The 22,590-nt window shown below is 58.9% G+C and overlaps 22 non-coding genes across 22 annotated transcripts; 9 read left to right on the top strand and 13 right to left on the bottom strand.

Annotated features, from left to right (window-relative positions):
* Positions 1-1,433: 1,433 nt before the first annotated feature.
* On the bottom strand, positions 1,434-1,506 carry trnam-cau (transfer RNA methionine (anticodon CAU)). The gene has a single exon. It is a non-coding gene; the product is annotated as a tRNA-Met (tRNA).
* Positions 1,507-3,078: 1,572 nt separating this feature from the next.
* On the bottom strand, positions 3,079-3,151 carry trnam-cau (transfer RNA methionine (anticodon CAU)). The gene has a single exon. It is a non-coding gene; the product is annotated as a tRNA-Met (tRNA).
* Positions 3,152-4,723: 1,572 nt separating this feature from the next.
* trnam-cau (transfer RNA methionine (anticodon CAU)) lies at positions 4,724-4,796 on the bottom strand. Its single transcript has one exon. It is a non-coding gene; the product is annotated as a tRNA-Met (tRNA).
* A 1,223-nt stretch (positions 4,797-6,019) lies between these two features.
* Positions 6,020-6,092, top strand: trnaa-ugc (transfer RNA alanine (anticodon UGC)). Its single transcript has one exon. It is a non-coding gene; the product is annotated as a tRNA-Ala (tRNA).
* A 278-nt stretch (positions 6,093-6,370) lies between these two features.
* On the bottom strand, positions 6,371-6,443 carry trnam-cau (transfer RNA methionine (anticodon CAU)). Its single transcript has one exon. It is a non-coding gene; the product is annotated as a tRNA-Met (tRNA).
* Positions 6,444-7,666: 1,223 nt separating this feature from the next.
* On the top strand, positions 7,667-7,739 carry trnaa-ugc (transfer RNA alanine (anticodon UGC)). Its single transcript has one exon. It is a non-coding gene; the product is annotated as a tRNA-Ala (tRNA).
* A 278-nt stretch (positions 7,740-8,017) lies between these two features.
* Positions 8,018-8,090, bottom strand: trnam-cau (transfer RNA methionine (anticodon CAU)). Its single transcript has one exon. It is a non-coding gene; the product is annotated as a tRNA-Met (tRNA).
* A 1,223-nt stretch (positions 8,091-9,313) lies between these two features.
* Positions 9,314-9,386, top strand: trnaa-ugc (transfer RNA alanine (anticodon UGC)). Its single transcript has one exon. It is a non-coding gene; the product is annotated as a tRNA-Ala (tRNA).
* A 278-nt stretch (positions 9,387-9,664) lies between these two features.
* On the bottom strand, positions 9,665-9,737 carry trnam-cau (transfer RNA methionine (anticodon CAU)). The gene has a single exon. It is a non-coding gene; the product is annotated as a tRNA-Met (tRNA).
* A 1,223-nt stretch (positions 9,738-10,960) lies between these two features.
* Positions 10,961-11,033, top strand: trnaa-ugc (transfer RNA alanine (anticodon UGC)). The gene has a single exon. It is a non-coding gene; the product is annotated as a tRNA-Ala (tRNA).
* A 278-nt stretch (positions 11,034-11,311) lies between these two features.
* Positions 11,312-11,384, bottom strand: trnam-cau (transfer RNA methionine (anticodon CAU)). The gene has a single exon. It is a non-coding gene; the product is annotated as a tRNA-Met (tRNA).
* A 1,574-nt stretch (positions 11,385-12,958) lies between these two features.
* On the bottom strand, positions 12,959-13,031 carry trnam-cau (transfer RNA methionine (anticodon CAU)). Its single transcript has one exon. It is a non-coding gene; the product is annotated as a tRNA-Met (tRNA).
* A 1,223-nt stretch (positions 13,032-14,254) lies between these two features.
* On the top strand, positions 14,255-14,327 carry trnaa-ugc (transfer RNA alanine (anticodon UGC)). Its single transcript has one exon. It is a non-coding gene; the product is annotated as a tRNA-Ala (tRNA).
* Positions 14,328-14,605: 278 nt separating this feature from the next.
* On the bottom strand, positions 14,606-14,678 carry trnam-cau (transfer RNA methionine (anticodon CAU)). Its single transcript has one exon. It is a non-coding gene; the product is annotated as a tRNA-Met (tRNA).
* Positions 14,679-15,901: 1,223 nt separating this feature from the next.
* On the top strand, positions 15,902-15,974 carry trnaa-ugc (transfer RNA alanine (anticodon UGC)). The gene has a single exon. It is a non-coding gene; the product is annotated as a tRNA-Ala (tRNA).
* A 278-nt stretch (positions 15,975-16,252) lies between these two features.
* trnam-cau (transfer RNA methionine (anticodon CAU)) lies at positions 16,253-16,325 on the bottom strand. Its single transcript has one exon. It is a non-coding gene; the product is annotated as a tRNA-Met (tRNA).
* A 1,223-nt stretch (positions 16,326-17,548) lies between these two features.
* On the top strand, positions 17,549-17,621 carry trnaa-ugc (transfer RNA alanine (anticodon UGC)). Its single transcript has one exon. It is a non-coding gene; the product is annotated as a tRNA-Ala (tRNA).
* Positions 17,622-17,899: 278 nt separating this feature from the next.
* trnam-cau (transfer RNA methionine (anticodon CAU)) lies at positions 17,900-17,972 on the bottom strand. The gene has a single exon. It is a non-coding gene; the product is annotated as a tRNA-Met (tRNA).
* Positions 17,973-19,195: 1,223 nt separating this feature from the next.
* Positions 19,196-19,268, top strand: trnaa-ugc (transfer RNA alanine (anticodon UGC)). Its single transcript has one exon. It is a non-coding gene; the product is annotated as a tRNA-Ala (tRNA).
* A 278-nt stretch (positions 19,269-19,546) lies between these two features.
* On the bottom strand, positions 19,547-19,619 carry trnam-cau (transfer RNA methionine (anticodon CAU)). Its single transcript has one exon. It is a non-coding gene; the product is annotated as a tRNA-Met (tRNA).
* A 1,574-nt stretch (positions 19,620-21,193) lies between these two features.
* Positions 21,194-21,266, bottom strand: trnam-cau (transfer RNA methionine (anticodon CAU)). Its single transcript has one exon. It is a non-coding gene; the product is annotated as a tRNA-Met (tRNA).
* A 1,223-nt stretch (positions 21,267-22,489) lies between these two features.
* Positions 22,490-22,562, top strand: trnaa-ugc (transfer RNA alanine (anticodon UGC)). The gene has a single exon. It is a non-coding gene; the product is annotated as a tRNA-Ala (tRNA).
* The last annotated feature ends 28 nt before the right edge of the window (positions 22,563-22,590 follow it).

Below are 22,590 nucleotides of genomic sequence, written 5' to 3'. Positions count from 1 at the left end.
TTACGTGGCAGGCTGCAGCCCGAGCAGGGACACGACCCAACGGCGGCGTCTTGGATCCTCGCGTCCGCAAGTCGGTATGTCCGGCGCGCGGCAGCCAACGATCGGCAAAGCAGTTCACCGCTTTGTAGCGCCGCGCCGCAACGTGCAAAGATCCTTTGCTCAGCACGCAATGCAGGCAAGAATGACGCGCTTCCTTCTACAGAAAGGAGGCCTGGGTTTTCCCAGCGACGCTTTGTCGAAAAGCAGCGCTCTAAACTGCTGGGTTGCGGCTTACGACGTCAGGGTGAAGACGCAAGAGCCCTCCGTTCCTGTCGATGAAAACCGCTGGTGAACTTGGCTTTGCTTTCTCTTCGTAAAATCCGACACGTGCAGGGTGTGCGACTCCCTCAGTCGCACGTGTCGACCAGCACTGCATCCTAGGAGGTCAGCACCGATTCGAAAGCGACACAAGCATCCCGCCGCTCACGCGGGGCTCCCCGGTACTCCCTCAGACATGTGGCGGCTGCCGTCGGCGGCTCGGTTGTCTTGGCGTCTGCGTGTGGCGGCTCGTACCTGGCAGCAGGACTTTTCCGAACGTGGCAGAGGGCTCGCATCTTTCGAGGACGAAGGAATAGCCCTCCTTTCTCATCGCGGCCCAGCCCGAACACTTGCCCTTCTCCAGAGTACGCTCTCTTCTTCGGAGGATTCTGCCTGTCCTCGTTGTGGCACGTCTGCAGTGGCACACCAAGACCAGCAGGCTGCGCCCTGTAGGAACGGTACTTCCAGAGAGTCAGCGCGTGCTCAAAGGTCGAGGGACTCTCCAATCAGTCAGACAGGGATCTCGAGCACTGCCTCAGACTCGCAGTGGCTGTTCACGCCGCTCAGCTCGCTCGCAATCTGCAACGTGCGGCTCAGCGCCGATGCTTTCGGCGGCACCGTGTTTTCCGGAAAGCTTCGGCTACCCGGCTCCTGATTCCGCTCGAACGTGCCGATTGTGCGGCTGAATGCAGCGTGCAATGTCGACGGGAAATTCCCTGCTGCTCTCGGGTCCCCACAGAAAGCCCCTGAGAAACTGATGGGACCAGCCAGTCAACCAGACAGGTGAGGGGAATTAGCTCAAGTGGTAGAGCGCTCGCTTAGCAGGCGAGAGGTAGTGGGATCGATGCCCACATTCTCCACTTTGGTTTTTCCCTCAGGAAGCAAGCTGAAGAGCCCGGAAGCTCGATCTCGAGACAAAAATCCGATCGTGTGCAAGGTCTTTGCTGACGCGCAGGACTGCTGGATGGGTGGGGTCTATATTCTCTGTCTGGAAAGGACAGGCCGCGTGTCGTCAAGACGCCCGACGCGTCGGCAGCCGTTCGCTCTGGTGTGCTCGGATCATATCGGGCATGAAGCAATTTATGTCTGCCGCTGAGAAAATCAAAACACGATAAAAGGCCACCCTCTCTCAAGTTTGCCTTCTCTGAGGATTGAACTCAGGACCTTCAGATTATGAGACTGACGCGCTGCCTACTGCGCTAAGAAGGCACAGCAGAGCCCAGCCAGCAGCCAGAGTAGGCCGGTTTCCAGGGCGCCACTCAACCCCAAACCAAACCTTGTCAGAAACCCGCAGCTCAGGAGAGGGCAGGAGAGCGCCTTCCGATCCACAGTGGCAAAACGTCGCCCGTTACGTGGCAGGCTGCAGCCCGAGCAGGGACACGACCCAACGGCGGCGTCTTGGATCCTCGCGTCCGCAAGTCGGTATGTCCGGCGCGCGGCAGCCAACGATCGGCAAAGCAGTTCACCGCTTTGTAGCGCCGCGCCGCAACGTGCAAAGATCCTTTGCTCAGCACGCAATGCAGGCAAGAATGACGCGCTTCCTTCTACAGAAAGGAGGCCTGGGTTTTCCCAGCGACGCTTTGTCGAAAAGCAGCGCTCTAAACTGCTGGGTTGCGGCTTACGACGTCAGGGTGAAGACGCAAGAGCCCTCCGTTCCTGTCGATGAAAACCGCTGGTGAACTTGGCTTTGCTTTCTCTTCGTAAAATCCGACACGTGCAGGGTGTGCGACTCCCTCAGTCGCACGTGTCGACCAGCACTGCATCCTAGGAGGTCAGCACCGATTCGAAAGCGACACAAGCATCCCGCCGCTCACGCGGGGCTCCCCGGTACTCCCTCAGACATGTGGCGGCTGCCGTCGGCGGCTCGGTTGTCTTGGCGTCTGCGTGTGGCGGCTCGTACCTGGCAGCAGGACTTTTCCGAACGTGGCAGAGGGCTCGCATCTTTCGAGGACGAAGGAATAGCCCTCCTTTCTCGTCGCGGCCCAGCCCGAACACTTGCCCTTCTCCAGAGTACGCTCTCTTCTTCGGAGGATTCTGCCTGTCCTCGTTGTGGCACGTCTGCAGTGGCACACCAAGACCAGCAGGCTGCGCCCTGTAGGAACGGTACTTCCAGAGAGTCAGCGCGTGCTCAAAGGTCGAGGGACTCTCCAATCAGTCAGACAGGGATCTCGAGCACTGCCTCAGACTCGCAGTGGCTGTTCACGCCGCTCAGCTCGCTCGCAATCTGCAACGTGCGGCTCAGCGCCGATGCTTTCGGCGGCACCGTGTTTTCCGGAAAGCTTCGGCTACCCGGCTCCTGATTCCGCTCGAACGTGCCGATTGTGCGGCTGAATGCAGCGTGCAATGTCGACGGGAAATTCCCTGCTGCTCTCGGGTCCCCACAGAAAGCCCCTGAGAAACTGATGGGACCAGCCAGTCAACCAGACAGGTGAGGGGAATTAGCTCAAGTGGTAGAGCGCTCGCTTAGCAGGCGAGAGGTAGTGGGATCGATGCCCACATTCTCCACTTTGGTTTTTCCCTCAGGAAGCAAGCTGAAGAGCCCGGAAGCTCGATCTCGAGACAAAAATCCGATCGTGTGCAAGGTCTTTGCTGACGCGCAGGACTGCTGGATGGGTGGGGTCTATATTCTCTGTCTGGAAAGGACAGGCCGCGTGTCGTCAGGACGCCCGACGCGTCGGCAGCCGTTCGCTCTGGTGTGCTCGGATCATATCGGGCATGAAGCAATTTATGTCTGCCGCTGAGAAAATCAAAACACGATAAAAGGCCACCCTCTCTCAAGTTTGCCTTCTCTGAGGATTGAACTCAGGACCTTCAGATTATGAGACTGACGCGCTGCCTACTGCGCTAAGAAGGCACAGCAGAGCCCAGCCAGCAGCCAGAGTAGGCCGGTTTCCCAGGCGCCACTCAACCCCAAACCAAACCTTGTCAGAAACCCGCAGCTCAGGAGAGGGCAGGAGAGCGCCTTCCGATCCACAGTGGCAAAACGTCGCCCGTTACGTGGCAGGCTGCAGCCCGAGCAGGGACACGACCCAACGGCGGCGTCTTGGATCCTCGCGTCCGCAAGTCGGTATGTCCGGCGCGCGGCAGCCAACGATCGGCAAAGCAGTTCACCGCTTTGTAGCGCCGCGCCGCAACGTGCAAAGATCCTTTGCTCAGCACGCAATGCAGGCAAGAATGACGCGCTTCCTTCTACAGAAAGGAGGCCTGGGTTTTCCCAGCGACGCTTTGTCGAAAAGCAGCGCTCTAAACTGCTGGGTTGCGGCTTACGACGTCAGGGTGAAGACGCAAGAGCCCTCCGTTCCTGTCGATGAAAACCGCTGGTGAACTTGGCTTTGCTTTCTCTTCGTAAAATCCGACACGTGCAGGGTGTGCGACTCCCTCAGTCGCACGTGTCGACCAGCACTGCATCCTAGGAGGTCAGCACCGATTCGAAAGCGACACAAGCATCCCGCCGCTCACGCGGGGCTCCCCGGTACTCCCTCAGACATGTGGCGGCTGCCGTCGGCGGCTCGGTTGTCTTGGCGTCTGCGTGTGGCGGCTCGTACCTGGCAGCAGGACTTTTCCGAACGTGGCAGAGGGCTCGCATCTTTCGAGGACGAAGGAATAGCCCTCCTTTCTCGTCGCGGCCCAGCCCGAACACTTGCCCTTCTCCAGAGTACGCTCTCTTCTTCGGAGGATTCTGCCTGTCCTCGTTGTGGCACGTCTGCAGTGGCACACCAAGACCAGCAGGCTGCGCCCTGTAGGAACGGTACTTCCAGAGAGTCAGCGCGTGCTCAAAGGTCGAGGGACTCTCCAATCAGTCAGACAGGGATCTCGAGCACTGCCTCAGACTCGCAGTGGCTGTTCACGCCGCTCAGCTCGCTCGCAATCTGCAACGTGCGGCTCAGCGCCGATGCTTTCGGCGGCACCGTGTTTTCCGGAAAGCTTCGGCTACCCGGCTCCTGATTCCGCTCGAACGTGCCGATTGTGCGGCTGAATGCAGCGTGCAATGTCGACGGGAAATTCCCTGCTGCTCTCGGGTCCCCACAGAAAGCCCCTGAGAAACTGACGGGACCAGCCAGTCAACCAGACAGGTGAGGGGAATTAGCTCAAGTGGTAGAGCGCTCGCTTAGCAGGCGAGAGGTAGTGGGATCGATGCCCACATTCTCCACTTTGGTTTTTCCCTCAGGAAGCAAGCTGAAGAGCCCGGAAGCTCGATCTCGAGACAAAAATCCGATCGTGTGCAAGGTCTTTGCTGACGCGCAGGACTGCTGGATGGGTGGGGTCTATATTCTCTGTCTGGAAAGGACAGGCCGCGTGTCGTCAGGACGCCCGACGCGTCGGCAGCCGTTCGCTCTGGTGTGCTCGGATCATATCGGGCATGAAGCAATTTATGTCTGCCGCTGAGAAAATCAAAACACGATAAAAGGCCACCCTCTCTCAAGTTTGCCTTCTCTGAGGATTGAACTCAGGACCTTCAGATTATGAGACTGACGCGCTGCCTACTGCGCTAAGAAGGCACAGCAGAGCCCAGCCAGCAGCCAGAGTAGGCCGGTTTCCAGGGCGCCACTCAACCCCAAACCAAACCTTGTCAGAAACCCGCAGCTCAGGAGAGGGCAGGAGAGCGCCTTCCGATCCACAGTGGCAAAACGTCGCCCGTTACGTGGCAGGCTGCAGCCCGAGCAGGGACACGACCCAACGGCGGCGTCTTGGATCCTCGCGTCCGCAAGTCGGTATGTCCGGCGCGCGGCAGCCAACGATCGGCAAAGCAGTTCACCGCTTTGTAGCGCCGCGCCGCAACGTGCAAAGATCCTTTGCTCAGCACGCAATGCAGGCAAGAATGACGCGCTTCCTTCTACAGAAAGGAGGCCTGGGTTTTCCCAGCGACGCTTTGTCGAAAAGCAGCGCTCTAAACTGCTGGGTTGCGGCTTACGACGTCAGGGTGAAGACGCAAGAGCCCTCCGTTCCTGTCGATGAAAACCGCTCGTGAACTTGGCTTTGCTTTCTCTTCGTAAAATCCGACACGTGCAGGGTGTGCGACTCCCTCAGTCGCACGTGTCGACCAGCACTGCATCCTAGGAGGTCAGCACCGATTCGAAAGCGACACAAGCATCCCGCCGCTCACGCGGGGCTCCCCGGTACTCCCTCAGACATGTGGCGGCTGCCGTCGGCGTCTCGGTTGTCTTGGCGTCTGCGTGTGGCGGCTCGTACCTGACAGCAGGACTTTTCCGAACGTGGCAGAGGGCTCGCATCTTTCGAGGACGAAGGAATAGCCCTCCTTTCTCGTCGCGGCCCAGCCCGAACACTTGCCCTTCTCCAGAGTACGCTCTCTTCTTCGGAGGTTTCTGCCTGTCCTCGTTGTGGCACGTCTGCAGTGGCACCCCAAGACCAGCAGGCTGCGCCCTGTAGGAACGGTACTTCCAGAGAGTCAGCGCGTGCTCAAAGGTCGAGGGACTCTGCAATCAGTCAGACAGGGATCTCGAGCACTGCCTCAGACTCGCAGTGGCTGTTCACGCCGCTCAGCTCGCTCGCAATCTGCAACGTGCGGCTCAGCGCCGATGCTTTCGGCGGCACCGTGTTTTCCGGAATGCTTCGGCTACCCGGCTCCTGATTCCGCTCGAACGTGCCGATTGTGCGGCTGAATGCAGCGTGCAATGGCGACGGGAAATTCCCTGCTGCTCTCGGGTCCCCACAGAAAGCACCTGAGAAACTCACGGGACCAGCCAGTCAACCAGACAGGTGAGGGGAATTAGCTCAAGTGGTAGAGCGCTCGCTTTGCACGCGAGAGGTAGTGGGATCGATGCCCACATTCTCCACTTTGGTTTTTTCCCTCAGGAAGCAAGCTGAAGAGCCTGGAAGCTCGATCTCGAGACAAAAATCCGATCGTGTGCAAGGTCTTTGCTGACGCGCAGGACTGCTGGATGGGTGGGGTCTATATTCTCTGTCTGGAAACGACAGGCCGCGTGTCGTCAAGACGCCCGACGCGTCGGCAGCCCGTTCGCTCTGGTGTGCTCGGATCAAATCGGGCGTCCAGCAAATTATGTCTGCTGCTGAGAAAATCAAAACACGATAAAAGGCCACCCTCTCTCAAGTTTGCCTTCTCTGAGGATTGAACTCAGGACCTTCCGATTATGAGACTGACGCGCTGCCTACTGCGCTAAGAAGGCACAGCAAAGCCCAGCCAGCAGCCAGAGTAGGCCGGTTTCCCAGGCGCCACTCAACCCCAAACCAAACCTTGTCAGAAACCCGCAGCTCAGGAGAGGGCAGGAGAGCGCCTTCCGATCCACAGTGGCAAAACGTCGCCCGTTACGTGGCAGGCTGCAGCCCGAGCAGGGACACGACCCAACGGCGGCGTCTTGGATCCTCGCGTCCGCAAGTCGGTATGTCCGGCGCGCGGCAGCCAACGATCGGCAAAGCAGTTCACCGCTTTGTAGCGCCGCGCCGCAACGTGCAAAGATCCTTTGCTCAGCACGCAATGCAGGCAAGAATGACGCGCTTCCTTCTACAGAAAGGAGGCCTGGGTTTTCCCAGCGACGCTTTGTCGAAAAGCAGCGCTCTAAACTGCTGGGTTGCGGCTTACGACGTCAGGGTGAAGACGCAAGAGCCCTCCGTTCCTGTCGATGAAAACCGCTCGTGAACTTGGCTTTGCTTTCTCTTCGTAAAATCCGACACGTGCAGGGTGTGCGACTCCCTCAGTCGCACGTGTCGACCAGCACTGCATCCTAGGAGGTCAGCACCGATTCGAAAGCGACACAAGCATCCCGCCGCTCACGCGGGGCTCCCCGGTACTCCCTCAGACATGTGGCGGCTGCCGTCGGCGTCTCGGTTGTCTTGGCGTCTGCGTGTGGCGGCTCGTACCTGACAGCAGGACTTTTCCGAACGTGGCAGAGGGCTCGCATCTTTCGAGGACGAAGGAATAGCCCTCCTTTCTCGTCGCGGCCCAGCCCGAACACTTGCCCTTCTCCAGAGTACGCTCTCTTCTTCGGAGGTTTCTGCCTGTCCTCGTTGTGGCACGTCTGCAGTGGCACCCCAAGACCAGCAGGCTGCGCCCTGTAGGAACGGTACTTCCAGAGAGTCAGCGCGTGCTCAAAGGTCGAGGGACTCTCCAATCAGTCAGACAGGGATCTCGAGCACTGCCTCAGACTCGCAGTGGCTATTCACGCCGCTCAGCTCGCTCGCAATCTGCAACGTGCGGCTCAGCGCCGATGCTTTCGGCGGCACCGTGTTTTCCGGAATGCTTCGGCTACCCGGCTCCTGATTCCGCTCGAACGTGCCGATTGTGCGGCTGAATGCAGCGTGCAATGGCGACGGGAAATTCCCTGCTGCTCTCGGGTCCCCACAGAAAGCACCTGAGAAACTCACGGGACCAGCCAGTCAACCAGACAGGTGAGGGGAATTAGCTCAAGTGGTAGAGCGCTCGCTTTGCATGCGAGAGGTAGTGGGATCGATGCCCACATTCTCCACTTTGGTTTTTTCCCTCAGGAAGCAAGCTGAAGAGCCTGGAAGCTCGATCTCGAGACAAAAATCCGATCGTGTGCAAGGTCTTTGCTGACGCGCAGGACTGCTGGATGGGTGGGGTCTATATTCTCTGTCTGGAAACGACAGGCCGCGTGTCGTCAAGACGCCCGACGCGTCGGCAGCCCGTTCGCTCTGGTGTGCTCGGATCAAATCGGGCGTCCAGCAAATTATGTCTGCTGCTGAGAAAATCAAAACACGATAAAAGGCCACCCTCTCTCAAGTTTGCCTTCTCTGAGGATTGAACTCAGGACCTTCAGATTATGAGACTGACGCGCTGCCTACTGCGCTAAGAAGGCACAGCAAAGCCCAGCCAGCAGCCAGAGTAGGCCGGTTTCCCAGGCGCCACTCAACCCCAAACCAAACCTTGTCAGAAACCCGCAGCTCAGGAGAGGGCAGGAGAGCGCCTTCCGATCCACAGTGGCAAAACTTCGCCCGTTACGTGGCAGGCTGCAGCCCGAGCAGGGACACGACCCAACGGCGGCGTCTTGGATCCTCGCGTCCGCAAGTCGGTATGTCCGGCGCGCGGCAGCCAACGATCGGCAAAGCAGTTCACCGCTTTGTAGCGCCGCGCCGCAACGTGCAAAGATCCTTTGCTCAGCACGCAATGCAGGCAAGAATGACGCGCTTCCTTCTACAGAAAGGAGGCCTGGGTTTTCCCAGCGACGCTTTGTCGAAAAGCAGCGCTCTAAACTGCTGGGTTGCGGCTTACGACGTCAGGGTGAAGACGCAAGAGCCCTCCGTTCCTGTCGATGAAAACCGCTCGTGAACTTGGCTTTGCTTTCTCTTCGTAAAATCCGACACGTGCAGGGTGTGCGACTCCCTCAGTCGCACGTGTCGACCAGCACTGCATCCTAGGAGGTCAGCACCGATTCGAAAGCGACACAAGCATCCCGCCGCTCACGCGGGGCTCCCCGGTACTCCCTCAGACATGTGGCGGCTGCCGTCGGCGTCTCGGTTGTCTTGGCGTCTGCGTGTGGCGGCTCGTACCTGACAGCAGGACTTTTCCGAACGTGGCAGAGGGCTCGCATCTTTCGAGGACGAAGGAATAGCCCTCCTTTCTCGTCGCGGCCCAGCCCGAACACTTGCCCTTCTCCAGAGTACGCTCTCTTCTTCGGAGGTTTCTGCCTGTCCTCGTTGTGGCACGTCTGCAGTGGCACCCCAAGACCAGCAGGCTGCGCCCTGTAGGAACGGTACTTCCAGAGAGTCAGCGCGTGCTCAAAGGTCGAGGGACTCTGCAATCAGTCAGACAGGGATCTCGAGCACTGCCTCAGACTCGCAGTGGCTGTTCACGCCGCTCAGCTCGCTCGCAATCTGCAACGTGCGGCTCAGCGCCGATGCTTTCGGCGGCACCGTGTTTTCCGGAATGCTTCGGCTACCCGGCTCCTGATTCCGCTCGAACGTGCCGATTGTGCGGCTGAATGCAGCGTGCAATGGCGACGGGAAATTCCCTGCTGCTCTCGGGTCCCCACAGAAAGCACCTGAGAAACTCACGGGACCAGCCAGTCAACCAGACAGGTGAGGGGAATTAGCTCAAGTGGTAGAGCGCTCGCTTTGCACGCGAGAGGTAGTGGGATCGATGCCCACATTCTCCACTTTGGTTTTTTCCCTCAGGAAGCAAGCTGAAGAGCCTGGAAGCTCGATCTCGAGACAAAAATCCGATCGTGTGCAAGGTCTTTGCTGACGCGCAGGACTGCTGGATGGGTGGGGTCTATATTCTCTGTCTGGAAACGACAGGCCGCGTGTCGTCAAGACGCCCGACGCGTCGGCAGCCCGTTCGCTCTGGTGTGCTCGGATCAAATCGGGCGTCCAGCAAATTATGTCTGCTGCTGAGAAAATCAAAACACGATAAAAGGCCACCCTCTCTCAAGTTTGCCTTCTCTGAGGATTGAACTCAGGACCTTCCGATTATGAGACTGACGCGCTGCCTACTGCGCTAAGAAGGCACAGCAAAGCCCAGCCAGCAGCCAGAGTAGGCCGGTTTCCCAGGCGCCACTCAACCCCAAACCAAACCTTGTCAGAAACCCGCAGCTCAGGAGAGGGCAGGAGAGCGCCTTCCGATCCACAGTGGCAAAACGTCGCCCGTTACGTGGCAGGCTGCAGCCCGAGCAGGGACACGACCCAACGGCGGCGTCTTGGATCCTCGCGTCCGCAAGTCGGTATGTCCGGCGCGCGGCAGCCAACGATCGGCAAAGCAGTTCACCGCTTTGTAGCGCCGCGCCGCAACGTGCAAAGATCCTTTGCTCAGCACGCAATGCAGGCAAGAATGACGCGCTTCCTTCTACAGAAAGGAGGCCTGGGTTTTCCCAGCGACGCTTTGTCGAAAAGCAGCGCTCTAAACTGCTGGGTTGCGGCTTACGACGTCAGGGTGAAGACGCAAGAGCCCTCCGTTCCTGTCGATGAAAACCGCTCGTGAACTTGGCTTTGCTTTCTCTTCGTAAAATCCGACACGTGCAGGGTGTGCGACTCCCTCAGTCGCACGTGTCGACCAGCACTGCATCCTAGGAGGTCAGCACCGATTCGAAAGCGACACAAGCATCCCGCCGCTCACGCGGGGCTCCCCGGTACTCCCTCAGACATGTGGCGGCTGCCGTCGGCGTCTCGGTTGTCTTGGCGTCTGCGTGTGGCGGCTCGTACCTGACAGCAGGACTTTTCCGAACGTGGCAGAGGGCTCGCATCTTTCGAGGACGAAGGAATAGCCCTCCTTTCTCGTCGCGGCCCAGCCCGAACACTTGCCCTTCTCCAGAGTACGCTCTCTTCTTCGGAGGTTTCTGCCTGTCCTCGTTGTGGCACGTCTGCAGTGGCACCCCAAGACCAGCAGGCTGCGCCCTGTAGGAACGGTACTTCCAGAGAGTCAGCGCGTGCTCAAAGGTCGAGGGACTCTCCAATCAGTCAGACAGGGATCTCGAGCACTGCCTCAGACTCGCAGTGGCTATTCACGCCGCTCAGCTCGCTCGCAATCTGCAACGTGCGGCTCAGCGCCGATGCTTTCGGCGGCACCGTGTTTTCCGGAATGCTTCGGCTACCCGGCTCCTGATTCCGCTCGAACGTGCCGATTGTGCGGCTGAATGCAGCGTGCAATGGCGACGGGAAATTCCCTGCTGCTCTCGGGTCCCCACAGAAAGCACCTGAGAAACTCACGGGACCAGCCAGTCAACCAGACAGGTGAGGGGAATTAGCTCAAGTGGTAGAGCGCTCGCTTTGCATGCGAGAGGTAGTGGGATCGATGCCCACATTCTCCACTTTGGTTTTTTCCCTCAGGAAGCAAGCTGAAGAGCCTGGAAGCTCGATCTCGAGACAAAAATCCGATCGTGTGCAAGGTCTTTGCTGACGCGCAGGACTGCTGGATGGGTGGGGTCTATATTCTCTGTCTGGAAACGACAGGCCGCGTGTCGTCAAGACGCCCGACGCGTCGGCAGCCCGTTCGCTCTGGTGTGCTCGGATCAAATCGGGCGTCCAGCAAATTATGTCTGCTGCTGAGAAAATCAAAACACGATAAAAGGCCACCCTCTCTCAAGTTTGCCTTCTCTGAGGATTGAACTCAGGACCTTCAGATTATGAGACTGACGCGCTGCCTACTGCGCTAAGAAGGCACAGCAAAGCCCAGCCAGCAGCCAGAGTAGGCCGGTTTCCCAGGCGCCACTCAACCCCAAACCAAACCTTGTCAGAAACCCGCAGCTCAGGAGAGGGCAGGAGAGCGCCTTCCGATCCACAGTGGCAAAACTTCGCCCGTTACGTGGCAGGCTGCAGCCCGAGCAGGGACACGACCCAACGGCGGCGTCTTGGATCCTCGCGTCCGCAAGTCGGTATGTCCGGCGCGCGGCAGCCAACGATCGGCAAAGCAGTTCACCGCTTTTTAGCGCCGCGCCGCAACGTGCAAAGATCCTTTGCTCAGCACGCAATGCAGGCAAGAATGACGCGCTTCCTTCTACAGAAAGGAGGCCTGGGTTTTCCCAGCGACGCTTTGTCGAAAAGCAGCGCTCTAAACTGCTGGGTTGCGGCTTACGACGTCAGGGTGAAGACGCAAGAGCCCTCCGTTCCTGTCGATGAAAACCGCTCGTGAACTTGGCTTTGCTTTCTCTTCGTAAAATCCGACACGTGCAGGGTGTGCGACTCCCTCAGTCGCACGTGTCGACCAGCACTGCATCCTAGGAGGTCAGCACCGATTCGAAAGCGACACAAGCATCCCGCCGCTCACGCGGGGCTCCCCGGTACTCCCTCAGACATGTGGCGGCTGCCGTCGGCGTCTCGGTTGTCTTGGCGTCTGCGTGTGGCGGCTCGTACCTGACAGCAGGACTTTTCCGAACGTGGCAGAGGGCTCGCATCTTTCGAGGACGAAGGAATAGCCCTCCTTTCTCGTCGCGGCCCAGCCCGAACACTTGCCCTTCTCCAGAGTACGCTCTCTTCTTCGGAGGTTTCTGCCTGTCCTCGTTGTGGCACGTCTGCAGTGGCACCCCAAGACCAGCAGGCTGCGCCCTGTAGGAACGGTACTTCCAGAGAGTCAGCGCGTGCCCAAAGGTCGAGGGACTCTGCAATCAGTCAGACAGGGATCTCGAGCACTGCCTCAGACTCGCAGTGGCTATTCACGCCGCTCAGCTCGCTCGCAATCTGCAACGTGCGGCTCAGCGCCGATGCTTTCGGCGGCACCGTGTTTTCCGGAATGCTTCGGCTACCCGGCTCCTGATTCCGCTCGAACGTGCCGATTGTGCGGCTGAATGCAGCGTGCAATGGCGACGGGAAATTCCCTGCTGCTCTCGGGTCCCCACAGAAAGCACCTGAGAAACTCACGGGACCAGCCAGTCAACCAGACAGGTGAGGGGAATTCGCTCAAGTGGTAGAGCGCTCGCTTTGCATGCGAGAGGTAGTGGGATCGATGCCCACATTCTCCACTTTGGTTTTTTCCCTCAGGAAGCAAGCTGAAGAGCCTGGAAGCTCGATCTCGAGACAAAAATCCGATCGTGTGCAAGGTCTTTGCTGACGCGCAGGACTGCTGGATGGGTGGGGTCTATATTCTCTGTCTGGAAACGACAGGCCGCGTGTCGTCAAGACGCCCGACGCGTCGGCAGCCCGTTCGCTCTGGTGTGCTCGGATCAAATCGGGCGTCCAGCAAATTATGTCTGCTGCTGAGAAAATCAAAACACGATAAAAGGCCACCCTCTCTCAAGTTTGCCTTCTCTGAGGATTGAACTCAGGACCTTCCGATTATGAGACTGACGCGCTGCCTACTGCGCTAAGAAGGCACAGCAAAGCCCAGCCAGCAGCCAGAGTAGGCCGGTTTCCCAGGCGCCACTCAACCCCAAACCAAACCTTGTCAGAAACCCGCAGCTCAGGAGAGGGCAGGAGAGCGCCTTCCGATCCACAGTGGCAAAACGCCGCCCGTTACGTGGCAGGCTGCAGCCCGAGCAGGGACACGACCCAACGGCGGCGTCTTGGATCCTCGCGTCCGCAAGTCGGTATGTCCGGCGCGCGGCAGCCAACGATCGGCAAAGCAGTTCACCGCTTTGTAGCGCCGCGCCGCAACGTGCAAAGATCCTTTGCTCAGCACGCAATGCAGGCAAGAATGACGCGCTTCCTTCTACAGAAAGGAGGCCTGGGTTTTCCCAGCGACGCTTTGTCGAAAAGCAGCGCTCTAAACTGCTGGGTTGCGGCTTACGACGTCAGGGTGAAGACGCAAGAGCCCTCCGTTCCTGTCGATGAAAACCGCTCGTGAACTTGGCTTTGCTTTCTCTTCGTAAAATCCGACACGTGCAGGGTGTGCGACTCCCTCAGTCGCACGTGTCGACCAGCACTGCATCCTAGGAGGTCAGCACCGATTCGAAAGCGACACAAGCATCCCGCCGCTCACGCGGGGCTCCCCGGTACTCCCTCAGACATGTGGCGGCTGCCGTCGGCGTCTCGGTTGTCTTGGCGTCTGCGTGTGGCGGCTCGTACCTGACAGCAGGACTTTTCCGAACGTGGCAGAGGGCTCGCATCTTTCGAGGACGAAGGAATAGCCCTCCTTTCTCGTCGCGGCCCAGCCCGAACACTTGCCCTTCTCCAGAGTACGCTCTCTTCTTCGGAGGTTTCTGCCTGTCCTCGTTGTGGCACGTCTGCAGTGGCACCCCAAGACCAGCAGGCTGCGCCCTGTAGGAACGGTACTTCCAGAGAGTCAGCGCGTGCTCAAAGGTCGAGGGACTCTGCAATCAGTCAGACAGGGATCTCGAGCACTGCCTCAGACTCGCAGTGGCTATTCACGCCGCTCAGCTCGCTCGCAATCTGCAACGTGCGGCTCAGCGCCGATGCTTTCGGCGGCACCGTGTTTTCCGGAATGCTTCGGCTACCCGGCTCCTGATTCCGCTCGAACGTGCCGATTGTGCGGCTGAATGCAGCGTGCAATGGCGACGGGAAATTCCCTGCTGCTCTCGGGTCCCCACAGAAAGCACCTGAGAAACTCACGGGACCAGCCAGTCAACCAGACAGGTGAGGGGAATTAGCTCAAGTGGTAGAGCGCTCGCTTTGCACGCGAGAGGTAGTGGGATCGATGCCCACATTCTCCACTTTGGTTTTTTCCCTCAGGAAGCAAGCTGAAGAGCCTGGAAGCTCGATCTCGAGACAAAAATCCGATCGTGTGCAAGGTCTTTGCTGACGCGCAGGACTGCTGGATGGGTGGGGTCTATATTCTCTGTCTGGAAACGACAGGCCGCGTGTCGTCAAGACGCCCGACGCGTCGGCAGCCCGTTCGCTCTGGTGTGCTCGGATCAAATCGGGCGTCCAGCAAATTATGTCTGCTGCTGAGAAAATCAAAACACGATAAAAGGCCACCCTCTCTCAAGTTTGCCTTCTCTGAGGATTGAACTCAGGACCTTCCGATTATGAGACTGACGCGCTGCCTACTGCGCTAAGAAGGCACAGCAAAGCCCAGCCAGCAGCCAGAGTAGGCCGGTTTCCCAGGCGCCACTCAACCCCAAACCAAACCTTGTCAGAAACCCGCAGCTCAGGAGAGGGCAGGAGAGCGCCTTCCGATCCACAGTGGCAAAACGTCGCCCGTTACGTGGCAGGCTGCAGCCCGAGCAGGGACACGACCCAACGGCGGCGTCTTGGATCCTCGCGTCCGCAAGTCGGTATGTCCGGCGCGCGGCAGCCAACGATCGGCAAAGCAGTTCACCGCTTTGTAGCGCCGCGCCGCAACGTGCAAAGATCCTTTGCTCAGCACGCAATGCAGGCAAGAATGACGCGCTTCCTTCTACAGAAAGGAGGCCTGGGTTTTCCCAGCGACGCTTTGTCGAAAAGCAGCGCTCTAAACTGCTGGGTTGCGGCTTACGACGTCAGGGTGAAGACGCAAGAGCCCTCCGTTCCTGTCGATGAAAACCGCTCGTGAACTTGGCTTTGCTTTCTCTTCGTAAAATCCGACACGTGCAGGGTGTGCGACTCCCTCAGTCGCACGTGTCGACCAGCACTGCATCCTAGGAGGTCAGCACCGATTCGAAAGCGACACAAGCATCCCGCCGCTCACGCGGGGCTCCCCGGTACTCCCTCAGACATGTGGCGGCTGCCGTCGGCGTCTCGGTTGTCTTGGCGTCTGCGTGTGGCGGCTCGTACCTGACAGCAGGACTTTTCCGAACGTGGCAGAGGGCTCGCATCTTTCGAGGACGAAGGAATAGCCCTCCTTTCTCGTCGCGGCCCAGCCCGAACACTTGCCCTTCTCCAGAGTACGCTCTCTTCTTCGGAGGTTTCTGCCTGTCCTCGTTGTGGCACGTCTGCAGTGGCACCCCAAGACCAGCAGGCTGCGCCCTGTAGGAACGGTACTTCCAGAGAGTCAGCGCGTGCTCAAAGGTCGAGGGACTCTCCAATCAGTCAGACAGGGATCTCGAGCACTGCCTCAGACTCGCAGTGGCTATTCACGCCGCTCAGCTCGCTCGCAATCTGCAACGTGCGGCTCAGCGCCGATGCTTTCGGCGGCACCGTGTTTTCCGGAATGCTTCGGCTACCCGGCTCCTGATTCCGCTCGAACGTGCCGATTGTGCGGCTGAATGCAGCGTGCAATGGCGACGGGAAATTCCCTGCTGCTCTCGGGTCCCCACAGAAAGCACCTGAGAAACTCACGGGACCAGCCAGTCAACCAGACAGGTGAGGGGAATTAGCTCAAGTGGTAGAGCGCTCGCTTTGCATGCGAGAGGTAGTGGGATCGATGCCCACATTCTCCACTTTGGTTTTTTCCCTCAGGAAGCAAGCTGAAGAGCCTGGAAGCTCGATCTCGAGACAAAAATCCGATCGTGTGCAAGGTCTTTGCTGACGCGCAGGACTGCTGGATGGGTGGGGTCTATATTCTCTGTCTGGAAACGACAGGCCGCGTGTCGTCAAGACGCCCGACGCGTCGGCAGCCCGTTCGCTCTGGTGTGCTCGGATCAAATCGGGCGTCCAGCAAATTATGTCTGCTGCTGAGAAAATCAAAACACGATAAAAGGCCACCCTCTCTCAAGTTTGCCTTCTCTGAGGATTGAACTCAGGACCTTCAGATTATGAGACTGACGCGCTGCCTACTGCGCTAAGAAGGCACAGCAAAGCCCAGCCAGCAGCCAGAGTAGGCCGGTTTCCCAGGCGCCACTCAACCCCAAACCAAACCTTGTCAGAAACCCGCAGCTCAGGAGAGGGCAGGAGAGCGCCTTCCGATCCACAGTGGCAAAACTTCGCCCGTTACGTGGCAGGCTGCAGCCCGAGCAGGGACACGACCCAACGGCGGCGTCTTGGATCCTCGCGTCCGCAAGTCGGTATGTCCGGCGCGCGGCAGCCAACGATCGGCAAAGCAGTTCACCGCTTTGTAGCGCCGCGCCGCAACGTGCAAAGATCCTTTGCTCAGCACGCAATGCAGGCAAGAATGACGCGCTTCCTTCTACAGAAAGGAGGCCTGGGTTTTCCCAGCGACGCTTTGTCGAAAAGCAGCGCTCTAAACTGCTGGGTTGCGGCTTACGACGTCAGGGTGAAGACGCAAGAGCCCTCCGTTCCTGTCGATGAAAACCGCTCGTGAACTTGGCTTTGCTTTCTCTTCGTAAAATCCGACACGTGCAGGGTGTGCGACTCCCTCAGTCGCACGTGTCGACCAGCACTGCATCCTAGGAGGTCAGCACCGATTCGAAAGCGACACAAGCATCCCGCCGCTCACGCGGGGCTCCCCGGTACTCCCTCAGACATGTGGCGGCTGCCGTCGGCGTCTCGGTTGTCTTGGCGTCTGCGTGTGGCGGCTCGTACCTGACAGCAGGACTTTTCCGAACGTGGCAGAGGGCTCGCATCTTTCGAGGACGAAGGAATAGCCCTCCTTTCTCGTCGCGGCCCAGCCCGAACACTTGCCCTTCTCCAGAGTACGCTCTCTTCTTCGGAGGTTTCTGCCTGTCCTCGTTGTGGCACGTCTGCAGTGGCACCCCAAGACCAGCAGGCTGCGCCCTGTAGGAACGGTACTTCCAGAGAGTCAGCGCGTGCTCAAAGGTCGAGGGACTCTGCAATCAGTCAGACAGGGATCTCGAGCACTGCCTCAGACTCGCAGTGGCTGTTCACGCCGCTCAGCTCGCTCGCAATCTGCAACGTGCGGCTCAGCGCCGATGCTTTCGGCGGCACCGTGTTTTCCGGAATGCTTCGGCTACCCGGCTCCTGATTCCGCTCGAACGTGCCGATTGTGCGGCTGAATGCAGCGTGCAATGGCGACGGGAAATTCCCTGCTGCTCTCGGGTCCCCACAGAAAGCACCTGAGAAACTCACGGGACCAGCCAGTCAACCAGACAGGTGAGGGGAATTAGCTCAAGTGGTAGAGCGCTCGCTTTGCACGCGAGAGGTAGTGGGATCGATGCCCACATTCTCCACTTTGGTTTTTTCCCTCAGGAAGCAAGCTGAAGAGCCTGGAAGCTCGATCTCGAGACAAAAATCCGATCGTGTGCAAGGTCTTTGCTGACGCGCAGGACTGCTGGATGGGTGGGGTCTATATTCTCTGTCTGGAAACGACAGGCCGCGTGTCGTCAAGACGCCCGACGCGTCGGCAGCCCGTTCGCTCTGGTGTGCTCGGATCAAATCGGGCGTCCAGCAAATTATGTCTGCTGCTGAGAAAATCAAAACACGATAAAAGGCCACCCTCTCTCAAGTTTGCCTTCTCTGAGGATTGAACTCAGGACCTTCCGATTATGAGACTGACGCGCTGCCTACTGCGCTAAGAAGGCACAGCAAAGCCCAGCCAGCAGCCAGAGTAGGCCGGTTTCCCAGGCGCCACTCAACCCCAAACCAAACCTTGTCAGAAACCCGCAGCTCAGGAGAGGGCAGGAGAGCGCCTTCCGATCCACAGTGGCAAAACGTCGCCCGTTACGTGGCAGGCTGCAGCCCGAGCAGGGACACGACCCAACGGCGGCGTCTTGGATCCTCGCGTCCGCAAGTCGGTATGTCCGGCGCGCGGCAGCCAACGATCGGCAAAGCAGTTCACCGCTTTGTAGCGCCGCGCCGCAACGTGCAAAGATCCTTTGCTCAGCACGCAATGCAGGCAAGAATGACGCGCTTCCTTCTACAGAAAGGAGGCCTGGGTTTTCCCAGCGACGCTTTGTCGAAAAGCAGCGCTCTAAACTGCTGGGTTGCGGCTTACGACGTCAGGGTGAAGACGCAAGAGCCCTCCGTTCCTGTCGATGAAAACCGCTCGTGAACTTGGCTTTGCTTTCTCTTCGTAAAATCCGACACGTGCAGGGTGTGCGACTCCCTCAGTCGCACGTGTCGACCAGCACTGCATCCTAGGAGGTCAGCACCGATTCGAAAGCGACACAAGCATCCCGCCGCTCACGCGGGGCTCCCCGGTACTCCCTCAGACATGTGGCGGCTGCCGTCGGCGTCTCGGTTGTCTTGGCGTCTGCGTGTGGCGGCTCGTACCTGACAGCAGGACTTTTCCGAACGTGGCAGAGGGCTCGCATCTTTCGAGGACGAAGGAATAGCCCTCCTTTCTCGTCGCGGCCCAGCCCGAACACTTGCCCTTCTCCAGAGTACGCTCTCTTCTTCGGAGGTTTCTGCCTGTCCTCGTTGTGGCACGTCTGCAGTGGCACCCCAAGACCAGCAGGCTGCGCCCTGTAGGAACGGTACTTCCAGAGAGTCAGCGCGTGCTCAAAGGTCGAGGGACTCTCCAATCAGTCAGACAGGGATCTCGAGCACTGCCTCAGACTCGCAGTGGCTATTCACGCCGCTCAGCTCGCTCGCAATCTGCAACGTGCGGCTCAGCGCCGATGCTTTCGGCGGCACCGTGTTTTCCGGAATGCTTCGGCTACCCGGCTCCTGATTCCGCTCGAACGTGCCGATTGTGCGGCTGAATGCAGCGTGCAATGGCGACGGGAAATTCCCTGCTGCTCTCGGGTCCCCACAGAAAGCACCTGAGAAACTCACGGGACCAGCCAGTCAACCAGACAGGTGAGGGGAATTAGCTCAAGTGGTAGAGCGCTCGCTTTGCATGCGAGAGGTAGTGGGATCGATGCCCACATTCTCCACTTTGGTTTTTTCCCTCAGGAAGCAAGCTGAAGAGCCTGGAAGCTCGATCTCGAGACAAAAATCCGATCGTGTGCAAGGTCTTTGCTGACGCGCAGGACTGCTGGATGGGTGGGGTCTATATTCTCTGTCTGGAAACGACAGGCCGCGTGTCGTCAAGACGCCCGACGCGTCGGCAGCCCGTTCGCTCTGGTGTGCTCGGATCAAATCGGGCGTCCAGCAAATTATGTCTGCTGCTGAGAAAATCAAAACACGATAAAAGGCCACCCTCTCTCAAGTTTGCCTTCTCTGAGGATTGAACTCAGGACCTTCAGATTATGAGACTGACGCGCTGCCTACTGCGCTAAGAAGGCACAGCAAAGCCCAGCCAGCAGCCAGAGTAGGCCGGTTTCCCAGGCGCCACTCAACCCCAAACCAAACCTTGTCAGAAACCCGCAGCTCAGGAGAGGGCAGGAGAGCGCCTTCCGATCCACAGTGGCAAAACTTCGCCCGTTACGTGGCAGGCTGCAGCCCGAGCAGGGACACGACCCAACGGCGGCGTCTTGGATCCTCGCGTCCGCAAGTCGGTATGTCCGGCGCGCGGCAGCCAACGATCGGCAAAGCAGTTCACCGCTTTTTAGCGCCGCGCCGCAACGTGCAAAGATCCTTTGCTCAGCACGCAATGCAGGCAAGAATGACGCGCTTCCTTCTACAGAAAGGAGGCCTGGGTTTTCCCAGCGACGCTTTGTCGAAAAGCAGCGCTCTAAACTGCTGGGTTGCGGCTTACGACGTCAGGGTGAAGACGCAAGAGCCCTCCGTTCCTGTCGATGAAAACCGCTCGTGAACTTGGCTTTGCTTTCTCTTCGTAAAATCCGACACGTGCAGGGTGTGCGACTCCCTCAGTCGCACGTGTCGACCAGCACTGCATCCTAGGAGGTCAGCACCGATTCGAAAGCGACACAAGCATCCCGCCGCTCACGCGGGGCTCCCCGGTACTCCCTCAGACATGTGGCGGCTGCCGTCGGCGTCTCGGTTGTCTTGGCGTCTGCGTGTGGCGGCTCGTACCTGACAGCAGGACTTTTCCGAACGTGGCAGAGGGCTCGCATCTTTCGAGGACGAAGGAATAGCCCTCCTTTCTCGTCGCGGCCCAGCCCGAACACTTGCCCTTCTCCAGAGTACGCTCTCTTCTTCGGAGGTTTCTGCCTGTCCTCGTTGTGGCACGTCTGCAGTGGCACCCCAAGACCAGCAGGCTGCGCCCTGTAGGAACGGTACTTCCAGAGAGTCAGCGCGTGCCCAAAGGTCGAGGGACTCTGCAATCAGTCAGACAGGGATCTCGAGCACTGCCTCAGACTCGCAGTGGCTATTCACGCCGCTCAGCTCGCTCGCAATCTGCAACGTGCGGCTCAGCGCCGATGCTTTCGGCGGCACCGTGTTTTCCGGAATGCTTCGGCTACCCGGCTCCTGATTCCGCTCGAACGTGCCGATTGTGCGGCTGAATGCAGCGTGCAATGGCGACGGGAAATTCCCTGCTGCTCTCGGGTCCCCACAGAAAGCACCTGAGAAACTCACGGGACCAGCCAGTCAACCAGACAGGTGAGGGGAATTCGCTCAAGTGGTAGAGCGCTCGCTTTGCATGCGAGAGGTAGTGGGATCGATGCCCACATTCTCCACTTTGGTTTTTTCCCTCAGGAAGCAAGCTGAAGAGCCTGGAAGCTCGATCTCGAGACAAAAATCCGATCGTGTGCAAGGTCTTTGCTGACGCGCAGGACTGCTGGATGGGTGGGGTCTATATTCTCTGTCTGGAAACGACAGGCCGCGTGTCGTCAAGACGCCCGACGCGTCGGCAGCCCGTTCGCTCTGGTGTGCTCGGATCAAATCGGGCGTCCAGCAAATTATGTCTGCTGCTGAGAAAATCAAAACACGATAAAAGGCCACCCTCTCTCAAGTTTGCCTTCTCTGAGGATTGAACTCAGGACCTTCCGATTATGAGACTGACGCGCTGCCTACTGCGCTAAGAAGGCACAGCAAAGCCCAGCCAGCAGCCAGAGTAGGCCGGTTTCCCAGGCGCCACTCAACCCCAAACCAAACCTTGTCAGAAACCCGCAGCTCAGGAGAGGGCAGGAGAGCGCCTTCCGATCCACAGTGGCAAAACGTCGCCCGTTACGTGGCAGGCTGCAGCCCGAGCAGGGACACGACCCAACGGCGGCGTCTTGGATCCTCGCGTCCGCAAGTCGGTATGTCCGGCGCGCGGCAGCCAACGATCGGCAAAGCAGTTCACCGCTTTGTAGCGCCGCGCCGCAACGTGCAAAGATCCTTTGCTCAGCACGCAATGCAGGCAAGAATGACGCGCTTCCTTCTACAGAAAGGAGGCCTGGGTTTTCCCAGCGACGCTTTGTCGAAAAGCAGCGCTCTAAACTGCTGGGTTGCGGCTTACGACGTCAGGGTGAAGACGCAAGAGCCCTCCGTTCCTGTCGATGAAAACCGCTCGTGAACTTGGCTTTGCTTTCTCTTCGTAAAATCCGACACGTGCAGGGTGTGCGACTCCCTCAGTCGCACGTGTCGACCAGCACTGCATCCTAGGAGGTCAGCACCGATTCGAAAGCGACACAAGCATCCCGCCGCTCACGCGGGGCTCCCCGGTACTCCCTCAGACATGTGGCGGCTGCCGTCGGCGTCTCGGTTGTCTTGGCGTCTGCGTGTGGCGGCTCGTACCTGACAGCAGGACTTTTCCGAACGTGGCAGAGGGCTCGCATCTTTCGAGGACGAAGGAATAGCCCTCCTTTCTCGTCGCGGCCCAGCCCGAACACTTGCCCTTCTCCAGAGTACGCTCTCTTCTTCGGAGGTTTCTGCCTGTCCTCGTTGTGGCACGTCTGCAGTGGCACCCCAAGACCAGCAGGCTGCGCCCTGTAGGAACGGTACTTCCAGAGAGTCAGCGCGTGCTCAAAGGTCGAGGGACTCTGCAATCAGTCAGACAGGGATCTCGAGCACTGCCTCAGACTCGCAGTGGCTATTCACGCCGCTCAGCTCGCTCGCAATCTGCAACGTGCGGCTCAGCGCCGATGCTTTCGGCGGCACCGTGTTTTCCGGAATGCTTCGGCTACCCGGCTCCTGATTCCGCTCGAACGTGCCGATTGTGCGGCTGAATGCAGCGTGCAATGGCGACGGGAAATTCCCTGCTGCTCTCGGGTCCCCACAGAAAGCACCTGAGAAACTCACGGGACCAGCCAGTCAACCAGACAGGTGAGGGGAATTAGCTCAAGTGGTAGAGCGCTCGCTTTGCACGCGAGAGGTAGTGGGATCGATGCCCACATTCTCCACTTTGGTTTTTTCCCTCAGGAAGCAAGC

This window comes from Stegostoma tigrinum, chromosome 5 (assembly GCF_030684315.1).
Source record: "Stegostoma tigrinum isolate sSteTig4 chromosome 5, sSteTig4.hap1, whole genome shotgun sequence".
NCBI lineage: Eukaryota > Metazoa > Chordata > Chondrichthyes > Orectolobiformes > Stegostomatidae > Stegostoma > Stegostoma tigrinum.
Note: the sequence above shows the minus strand (reverse complement) of the source record. Positions and strands in the feature narration are given on the sequence as shown.